Source organism: Herpailurus yagouaroundi, unplaced genomic scaffold, assembly GCF_014898765.1.
Source record: "Herpailurus yagouaroundi ecotype Mexico unplaced genomic scaffold, PumYag 182, whole genome shotgun sequence".
Lineage (NCBI taxonomy): Eukaryota > Metazoa > Chordata > Mammalia > Carnivora > Felidae > Herpailurus > Herpailurus yagouaroundi.
The window spans coordinates 27,176,468-27,187,748 of record NW_024412413.1 but is presented as its reverse complement, the minus strand read 5'-3'; positions in this window follow the sequence as shown (position 1 = coordinate 27,187,748).

The following is an 11,281-nucleotide window of genomic DNA, read 5'->3' as shown; positions in this document are numbered from 1 at the left end:
TGTGTGTGTGTGTGTGTGTGTGTGTGTGTGTGTGTGTGTGTGTGTGTATGGTCCATTTTAAGCAAATTTTTATGAAGGATGTAAAGTCATTGTCTAGATTATTATTATTATTATTTTTTGCATGTGTATTTGTTCCAGCTCCATTTGTTGAAAAGACTCTTTGCTTCATTGTATTGCATTTACTCCTTTGTCAACAATCAGTCAACTGTATTTATGTGGTTCTGTTTTTAGGCTCTCCCGTTCTGTTCTGTTGAAATATTTTGTCTGCTTGTTCACTAGTACTGCACTCCCTTGACTGTAGCTTTGTAGTAAGTCTTGAAATCAGACAGGGTCAGTCCTCTCACTTGGTTTTTTTTCAATACTAGTATATTGCATTAATTGATTTTTTAAAGTTGAACTAGCCTTATACACCTGGCATAAGTTCTATTTGATCATGGTGCATAATTCTCTTTTACACCTTTTTTTTTTTTTTTTAGATTTGATTTGCTAGTATTTTGTTGAGGATTTTTGCATCTATATTCATTTTAGATACTAGCTAGTGGTTTTCTAGTAATGTCTTTGTCTGGTTTTCTTCTCAGGGTAATGTTGGCCTCATAGAATGAGTTAGGAAGTATTCCCTCTGCTCTATTCTATGAAAAAGATTGTAGAGAATAGGTATTATTTTTTTTTTTAAATGTTTGGTAGAATTCATAGTGAACCCATCTGGGCCTGGTGCTTTATATTCTGGAAGGTTATTATTGATTCAATTTCTTTAATAGATACAGGCTTATTCAAGTAGTCTGCTTCTTGTGTGAATTTTGCCAGGTTGTGTCTTTCAAAGAATTGGTGCCCTTTATCTAAGTTATCTGAGGGTATAGAGTTAGTTGTCCATGGGAATTGTAATAACGTCCCTTGTTTCATTTCTGATATTAGCAATTTGTGCCTTCTCTTTTTTTCTTAGTTAGCCTGGTTAGTGGCTTATTAATTTTTTTTATCTTTATAAAGAACGAGCTTTTGATCTTATCAATTTTTCTATTGATTTCCTGTTTTCAATTTTATTGATTTCCACTCTAATTCTTATTATTTCCTTTCTTCTGCGTACTTTAGATTTAATTTGCTCTTCTTTTTCTAGTTTCCTAAGGTGGGAGCTTAGATGGTTGGTTTTAGATATTTCTTTTTTTTTCTAACATGTATATTCAATGCTAAAATTTTCCTTTAAGCATTTGTGGCTTACACTGCATCCCACAAATTTGGTAAGTTGTGTTTCATTTTCATTTAGTGCAAAGTACTGTTTAATTTCTCTTGATATTTCTTTTTTGACCCACGTGTTATGTAGCGGTGTATTGTTTAATCTTCAAGTATTTTGGGATTGTCCAGCTGGCTTCCCATTAATGATTTCAAGTTTAATCCCACTGTAATCTGAGAGCAGACATTGCATGATTTCTGGTTTTTTTTAGTTAATTAATTAATTTTTAATTTATATTCAAGTTAGTTAGCATATAGTGCAATAATGTTTTTAGATTCCAGTGATTCATCTCCTATGTATAACACCCAGTGCTCATTGCAACAAGTGTCCTCTTTAATGCCCCTTGCCCATTTAGCCCATCCCCCCACCCACAGCCCCTCCAGCAGCCCTCAGTTTGTTCTCCATATTTAAGAGTCTCTTATGTTTTGTCCCCCTCTGTTTTTATATTATTTTTGCTTCCCTTCCCTTATGTTCATCTGTTTTGTATCTTAAATTCCACCTATGAGTGAAGTCATATGATATTTTTCTTTTACTGATTTCACTTAGCATAATACCCTCTAGTTCTATCCATGTTGTTGCAAATGGCAGGGTTTAATTCTTTTTGATTGCTGAGTAATACTCCATTATAAATATAAACATCTTCTTTATCCATTCATCCCTCAATGGACATTTTGGGCTCTTTCCATACTTTGGCTATAGACATTGTATGATTTCTATTTTAAATTTGTTAAGTTGTGTTACATGACCCAGAATGTGGTCTATATTAGTGAGTGTTTCATGTGAACTTGAGAAGAATATGTATTCTGTTGTTGGTTGAAGTAGTCTATAGATGTCCATTTTATGTATTTGATTGATGGTGTTGTTGAGTTCAGGTATGTCTTTACTGATTTCCTGCCTGCTGGATCTGTCCATTTGTGATAGAGGGGGTTAAAGTCTACAATTATAATAATGGATTCATCTGTTTCTCTTTGCAGTCTCATCAGTTTTTGCCTCACATATTTTGGCATTCTGTTGTTAGGTGCATATGCGTTAACAGTTGTTATGTCTTCTTGGAGAATTGATCATTTTATCATTATGTAATGTCCTTCTTTTCCCTGATAGCATTCTTTGCTCTGAAGTGTGCTACGTCTGAAATTAATATAGCTGCTCCTTTTTTTTGAATAGTGTTACTATAGTATATCTTTCTTTCTTTATTTTTAATCTGTATGTGTTTTTATATTTAAATGGGTTTCTTGCAGACAACATAGAGTTAGGTCTTGTTTTTTTATCTAATCTGACAATCTCTGTCTTTTAATTGGTGCCTGTAGACCATTGACATTCAAAATGATTGTTGAGATAGTTGGATTATTTTCCACTATATTTGCTACTGTTTCCTATTTGTTGCCCTTGTTCTTTGTTTCTATTCTATTTTTGTTTTTTACTTTTTCTGCCTTTTATGGTTTTGATTTATGTGACTCTGTTTTCTCTCCTTTCTTAGCACATCTGTTACACCTTTTTTCCCTTAAGGCCTTCCTACTTGCCAGGCCCTGTTGTAATATACTTCTTTTTTAAAAATCCTTTTTAGTGGTTGCCCTAGAGTGGTTGCATATATACATTTGCAAATAAGCCGAGTCCACTTTCAAGCAACACTATACTGCTTCATGGGCAGTGCAAGTATTTTATAAAAACAAGATAATTCTAATTCCTCCCTCCTGTCTCTTGTATCATTGTGGTCATTCATTTCTCATGCATAAGCGTATATACATATAATCAGATGCACTGTTGTTATTTTTTTTTAACAAACTGTTATGTTAGATCAGTGAAGAGTAAGAAAAAGTTTGGGTTTTGTCTTGACTTATCCTTCACCACTGCTCTTTATGTAGATCTGAGTTTCTGACCTGTCTCGTTTTCCTTCTCTCTAAAGAACTTCTTTTAATAGTTTTTACAAGACAGGTCTATTGGCAACAGATTCTTTACATTTTTGTTTGTTTGACAAAGTTTTTATTTCTCCTTCACTTTTGAAGGATAGTATTACAGGGTACAGAATTCTAGGTTGGTGGGTTTTTCTGCTCTCAATGCTTTAAATATTTCCCTCTATTCTCTTCTTGCTTACATGGTATCTGAAGGAAGTTGGATGTAATTCTTACTCTGTAGCACTTGATCAAAGTTTTTAATTAAGCATTTGTGTGTATGTGTGTGTGTGTGATTATTTGATAAATATCCATCTTTCCTACTAAACTCAGCTCTATAATTTGCAAGGTCCCTGACTGGCTTTGTTTACCACTGTGTCCTTAGTGCCTAATATGGCTTGGTACATTCATATAACCACAAACATGATGTTGTAAAAGATTTGCTGTAGTGCAGAGCACTTTAACCTAAGAATTTTACAAATGGGATTTGGGGACAGGTGATATCTATGTGTAGAATTTTGAGAATATATATCTGTGTGTTTTCCTGGGGATAGAATCTGTTGTTTTTCAATTCATTAAAGGCTGTAGCACATAATGCCCTAGTTCTTACTTGCCTGCAGCTAAGTACATAATAACATTAGTACTGGAGTGCTGTTAATATGCAAGATAGAAAGTTTGGTTTCCACATATTCTAAGAAAGCAACCTTAGTTAGATTCCAAGCATTTTTAAGAACAGAAGAAAACAAGACAGCATGTACCTCCATTTTGGAAAGCTCTAGCAATGTATGCAAACCCTTACTTATGGAATATTTTTCAGTTGTGTATTTATGATTTCCAGAAAGGAATCAGCTGAAGTATCAGCACATAAGCCCAAGAGGTTAGCAAATTATTTTATTTGCTGAAGGCATAAATAAATGTCTTCATTGCTTACAGGAAAAGGGAATGATTTCTTAGATTTTTTTTCTCAGAAGTTCAAAATGACTTGCTAATATTCTTAGCAAAATAATTTGCAAATACTGTCCCAATTACAGTTTGGCCATTAGCCCCCTACTAGTTTTTAATATGCTGTTTAACCTTCTGAAAGAAAAGATATTTTAACACGCTGGGAAGAAATGCCCAGGTAGAATATGTATGTAATGTGCTTTCTAGTTTGGCACAAAGGCATCTACTTTGATTTAGTCACATCATCTTCATATTTATATAGCATCTTCCTGTAGGATTCCTGACATGCTTCACAGTTATGATTGCCTGAATTCTTATAATGTTGCTTATAAACATTTTTAGATGGAGAAGCTGAGGCAGAGTTCCACAATTACGTATGGAAATTACAAGTAGAATCCTGAGTCAGTCTTTAATTCAACAAGATTGTATTTTCTTTCCAATTTTCTCTCCAGGTATATAATTACTTCAGCACATTTTATTAAGCACTTGTAGAGTTCAAGCCACTGTATATTCAAAGATGAGACCTTATTCCTGATTGACAAGATATCTTGCCCAGACCTTTCCTAATCCCCTCTAGTCAGAATTCACCTCTTCCTTCTCCATAGTCCAAAGCACATTGAATTACTAATGTATTGCCCTCTTTAATTTATCTTGAATTAGAGCAAAAGTTGTGGTTGGTAACATGGTCAGTGTGCCAATTTTAATTAATCCTGTTGGTCTTTTTCATCATTGCCACCCAGGTATAACTACCATCAGTAGGATCAAAGAAGATAGAAATAGTAGACCCAAAAATCACCTTAAAGATGATTTTGAGGCACATACTTTGATTTTATAGATAGGGGAACTGAGATTCAGTAAGACTAATTGACTTGCCCAAGATCACAGCATGGCAGAACGAACCAATGTCTTTAAATATTAAGGATATTTTTATATGTGTATTTACGCACACACATACTGATGAAATTTGCAACAACAGATGTGTTCATTGATATACTGTGAACTCTGGCTCTGCCTGGTGATGTTTGCCAATTTCCATGGTGCACATATTCTCATCATGGCTGATTTAATCTACCAAAAGTTTAACAACTGGCTCACAAAATTTCTGAAAATTTAATAATTGTATATCAGGTTGCTATGAACCAGCTCTAGCATTCCACTGGATGTGCCCCTGAAATCATGTATTTACAATTAAAACATTCGACCATTTTCTTACTCTTTCTAGTTATCCATTCAGAGACACTTTACCTTATTTTCTGATTAATATTTCCGTGAGGAAATAAATTATTCCTCACATGTCAGCTTTATTTATTTTTTTTAAGTTTTTTTTTTTTAATGTTTATTTATTTTTCAGACAGAGAGAAACAGAGCATGAACGGGGGGAAGGTCAGAGAGAGGGAGACACAGAATCCAAAACAGACTCCAGGCTCTGAGCGGTCAGCACAGAGCCTGACGCAGGGCTCGAACTCGCAACCACAAGATCATGACCTGAGCCAAAGTCGGACGCCCAACCGACTGAGCCACCCAGGTGCCCCTGCACATGTCAGCTTTAATCTTCACTTTAAGGTGTTTTTGTTTTGTTTGTTTTGTTTTTAGGATTTAATAACTTGTTAATAAGTGTTTAAAAGTACTTGAGGGTCTGTCTATTAAGAGAACTTTGGATGAATCCCTGAGTGTCAGTTATCTATTGTTAGGTTACAAATCTCCCCAAATACTTATTAGCTTAAAACAACAACCCGGCGTGCCTAGCAGCTCGGTTGGTTGAGTGTCCAACTTCGGCTCAGGTCATGATCTTATGGTTTGTGAGTTCAAGCCCCATGTCGGGCTTTGCACTGATAACATAGAGCCTGCTTCCGATTCTGTCTTCCTCTCTCTCTGTCCCTCCTCCTCTCACACAAGCACGCTCTCTCAAATAAGTAAACATTAAAAAAAATTTTTTTTAAGAAATTAAAAAAAAAACCCTATAGTTTACGGTTCTGGCTAAATCTTGTCTAGGTTGGGCTCACCTGATCCTGACGGGGTTTGTCCATGCATCTGAGGTTGTTAATGCAACCCATTAATAGGGTTGATGAGGCTGGCTGGTCTTAGCTGTTGTCACCCATATGTCCAGTGATAGAGTGGCTGTTGGCTGAAGCCATAAGGGGAACTTTGTGTTTCTCACTATCCAGTGAGTCAGACCTGGCCTGTTTACATAGCTTCAGGGTTTCAAGGGTACAGAGTGAAAACTACAAAGTCTCTTAAGGCCTAGTCTCCAAACTGGTACATTACTTCCACAAGTCCATCCCAGTTCAGGGAGTGGGGAAATAGACTCTACCTTTTGAAGGGAGAAACACCAAATAGTGTGGCCATTCCATTCCATTCCATTACTGATTTGTTTTGAGGTTTAGATCGTTACGTCCATGGGACAGAGGTGAGTGTACATGGCATGGTTGGCCTTCAGTCAGAAATTGATTAGGGAGGCCAGGGTGGCTCAGTCGGTTAAGCATCTGACTTCGGCTCAGGTTAAGCGTCTGATTTCAGCTTAGGTCATGATCTCACAGTTCGTGGGTTCAAGTCCCACACTGGGCTCTGTGCTGACAGCTCAGAGCCTGGAAACTGCTTCGGATTCTGTGTCTCCTCCTCTCTCTCTCTGCCCCTCTCCCGCTCGCACTCTGTCTCTGTCTCTCTCTCTCAAAAATAAACATTAAAAAAAATTTATAATAAACATTTTAAAAAAGAAATTGATTAGAGTTTTCTTTTCCAGTGTTTAAAAGAAATTAATAACCTTTACTTATAAACCATCTCTACTTGGATGATCACTCATTGATACACTCAACAACTAATAATTTCCTTATCAGTTTAATTCATATATCTTAACACTCTCTTCTGCACACACTAGGTAGCTAAGGGTTGGGAGGGGGGCAGAACTAAACAATAAGGCAGTATTGTCTGCCTAACAATTGGAGACCAATATAAGACATTAAGTAACCAATTGATAAATTTTATACCATCATTCAGGTTCAGGAAAAGAAACAGTCACTGGAGAAGAGATTAGTTGGGGAAGATTGCTTCATAGAGAACCACTTTTTATTTATTTATTTTTAAAAATTTAAATCCAAGTTGGTTAACATATATTGTAATAATGATTTCAGGAATAGAATTTAGTGATTGATTACTTACATATAACACCCAGTGCTCATCCCAACAAGTGCCTTCCTTAATACCCATCACCCATTTAGCCCATCCCTCCACCCAACACCCCATCAGCAACCCTCAGTTCTCTGTATTAAAAGTGTCTAATGGTTTGCTTCCCTCTCTGTTTTTATTTTACTTTTCCTTCTCTTCTCCTATGTTCATCTGTTTTGTTTCTTAAGTTCCACATGAGTGAAATCATATGATGCCTTTCTCTGACTGACTTATTTCGCTTAGATAATACATTCTAGTTCTATCCACGTTGCTGCAAATGGCAAGATTTTTTCTTTTTGATCATCAAATAATATTCCATTGTGTGTAAATACCACATCTTCTTTATCCATTTGTCAGTTGATGAATATTTGGGCTCTTTCTATACTTTTGCTATTGTCAATAGTGTTGCTGTAAACATTGGGGTACATGTGCCCCTTCGAATCAGCACTCCTGTATCCTTTGGATAAATACCTAGTAGTGCAATTGGGTACTTTTATCTTTAATTTTTTGAGGAACCTCCGTACTGTTTTCCAGAGAGGCTGCACCAGTTTGCATTCTCACCAGCAGTGCAAAAGGGTTCCTCTTTCTCTGTATCCTCACCAACATCTATTGTTTCCTGAGTCATTAATTTTAGCCATTCTGACAGGTGTGAGGTGGTATCTCATTGTGATTTTGATTTGTATTTCCCTGATGAGTGATGTTGAGCATCTTTTCATGGGTCTGTTACCATCTGAATGTCTTCTTTGGAAAAGTGTGTATTCATATATTTTGCCCATTTCTTCAGTGGATTATTTGCTTTTTGGGTGTTGTTTGATAAGTTCTTTATAGATTTTTGGATACTAACCCTTTATCTGATATGTCATCTTCTCCTATTCCCTTGGTTGCCTTTTAGTTTTGCTGACCGTTTCCTTCGCTGTGCAGATTTTTATCTTGATGCTTTTATTTCCCTCGCCTCTGGAGCCATGTTAAGTAAGTAGTTGCTGTGGCCGAGGTCAAAAAGGTTGTTACCTGTTTTCTCCTCTAGGATTTTGATGGCTTCCTGTCTTATGTTTAGGTCTTTCATCCATTTTGAGTTTAGTTTTGTGTATGGTGTAAGAAAGTGGTCCAGGTTCATTCTTCTGCATGTCGTTGTCCAGTTTTCTCAGCACCACTTGCTGACGAGACGGTCTTTATTCCGTTGGATATTCTTTCCTACTTTGTCAAAGATTAGTTGGCCATGTGTTTGTGGGTCCATTTCCGGGTTCTCTATTCTCTTCCATTGATCTGAGTGTCTGTTTTTGTGCCAGTACCATACTGTCTTGATGATTACAGCTTTGTAGTACAGCTTGAAGCCCGGCATTGTGATGCCTCCAGCTTTGGTTTTCTTTTTCAAGATTGCTTTGGCTATTTGGGGTCTTTCTTGGTTCCATACAAATTTTAGGATTGTCTGTTCTAGTTCTGTGAAGAATGCTGGTGTTATTTTGATACAGATTGCATTGAATATGTAGATTGCTTTGGGTAGTATCGACATTTTAACATAGTTCTTTTTCCAAACCATGACCATGGAATATTTTTCCTTTTTTAATGTGTGTCTTCTTCAGTTTCTCTCATAAGCTTTCTATAGTTTTCAGCATATAGATTTTTCACCTCTTTGGTCAAGTTTATTCTTAGGTATTTTATGGTTTTGGTGCAATTGTAAATGGGATCAATACCTTGATTTCTCTTTCTGATGCTTCATTATTGGTATATAGAAATACAACCAATTTCTGTACATTGATTTTATAACCTGAGACTTTGATGAATTCATGTATCAGTTCTAGCAGTTTTTTGGTGGAGTCTTTTGGGTTTTCCACATAGAGTATAATGTCGTCTGTAAAGAGTGAAAGTTTGACTTCCTCCTTGTTGGTTTGGATGCCTTTTATTTCTTTTTGTTGTCTGATTGCTGAGGCTAGGACTTCTAACACTATGTTGAATAACAGTGGTAAAGTGGAACAATGAGCAAGTTTTTATTAATCACTTTTTCCCTTTTATCTTTGTTCTAATTCTAGTTGCTGAAATGTAATGTTCATTGAATCAGATAATAAAAAAAATAAAGCTTGGACTTTTAATTTTTTTCATTTCTACTTATTTCATTTTATTGTAATTTATAAAAGTATTAGACCACAAGAGATGAAGGAACTGTCCCTTCAGCAGAAGATTTGACAACTCCTGTTTTATAGTATACTTTCCAGACAATTATTCAGCTTTGGCTTGAACCCTTCTAGTAACTAGGAGCTCATTACCTTTCTAGGAAGCTAATTCATTATTGGACTGTTCTGATTATTAGAAAATGTTTTCTTAGACTGAGTAGAATTCAACCTTCCTATGATTTGCAATCCTAAGACTTGATCCTGCCCCTGGAACTATACAACATAAATTTACTCTCTTTTAATGTATGACAGATCTTTGGATATTCAAAAACACTTGTCATATCCCTCTTTAGTTTTCTTTAAGCCTCACTTTTTCTGATTATCCATATGACAGTTTCCAGAACCTCCTTGTCCTGATTGCCCTTTTCTGGACATACTCTTTTAATAATGTCTTTCTTAAAATGTATTACCCAGAACTAATTGGATCATAAATTTCTTGTTCTGGACAATAAATATACTTCTGCTAATGGTGCCAATAATGCAGTAAGTTTTTTTAGCAGTCCTGTCACTCTGTTGATTCACAATGAGTCATAATTTCTTAAGAGGGAATCAGAACTTCAAAATAGTCTCCATATTCAGCTGATTCCTTGTGTAAATACACTTGTCTGCCTTTTTTGATTCCTTTTAGGGAGGAAAGAAAAAAGTTAATTTTCATTTCTAACCTTACTGATTTTTAATTTTTCCATTTAAATATTAGCAACATGGCTGGTAATGTAACAGCAGATTTTAAGCAGGGGTGCTATATTTAGAAACATCATTGTGGGTAAAGGGTGGAGGGTAGCAGATGAACTGGAACAGGAGGGAGATGAAATGTTGGACGAACTGTTCAGTGACTGATATAGAAACTCAGATGACAAATGACAATGGCCTTAGTTAGAGAAGAAACAAAGAAGATGTAGAGAAGGGAACAGAACCCAGAGATATGTAAGTAATAAAAATTAATAGGACTTGATAACTAATTTATATGGAAATGACAGAGAGTAATGAGTGAGGAAGGGGGAAATGGCAGCTCCTGACATTTAGAAGCTGACCTGGCATTTACAGCTAAGCCATGTTATTTCCTGTCGGGCGTTAAGAACTTCACAGAATACTATCCGATGAGATATTCTGAGGCCATAATAACATGAGACAAAACAGGTCCACTCCATGCTTTTGTCTAAGTGTAGACAAAAGCAGTCACTGTGCCATCTACAAAATTCCAAACACCCGCTTCTTTTGACTGAAATGAGTGATGGTACTTTTTACCAATTATAGCATTGTCCTTGCTCTGGGCTCTCCTTCCTGTACAGAAGATGTGTTGAGATCACTACCATAAAATTTCCCCTTTCTGCCAGCATTCAATCTAGAATAGACCACTGCTTCCTTAGACTCTTTCTCAAATTACTCAAGCAAATAGCAAATCCTATAATGGGTTCTTTTTGATGCTCTCATACTGAGTTCTATGGTTCCCTATGCTGTGCATTCTTTACTGCAAATGAGCCATAACTCACCTCATTCACCTAGAGATGGGTTCCTGGTTGTCTCCAGCTGAAGGGCGTTAAGAATAATTCCAGAGTTTCTTGCTTGGACAATAGGTATAGAAATAAAGTATATTTAGTATAGAAGTAAAGAATACAAGATGAGAGGAAGGTAATGTCTTCAATTTTTAACAGCTTATCTTTGAAATAATAGTGGTTTAATCTCAGTGGGGATATCTAGGAGGATTTTGGTTGGATATATGGCTCTGGGGCTTAAGAAAGATGTCTTTTAAAATAATAATTTTTCTTTTTTTTTTTTTTAAGTTTACCTATTTATTTTGAGGGGGTAGGTGAGAGTGGGGAAGGGGAAGAGAGATTGGAGAGAGAGAATCCCAGGCAGGCTCCACACTATCAGCGCAGACCCCGACTCAGGGCTCA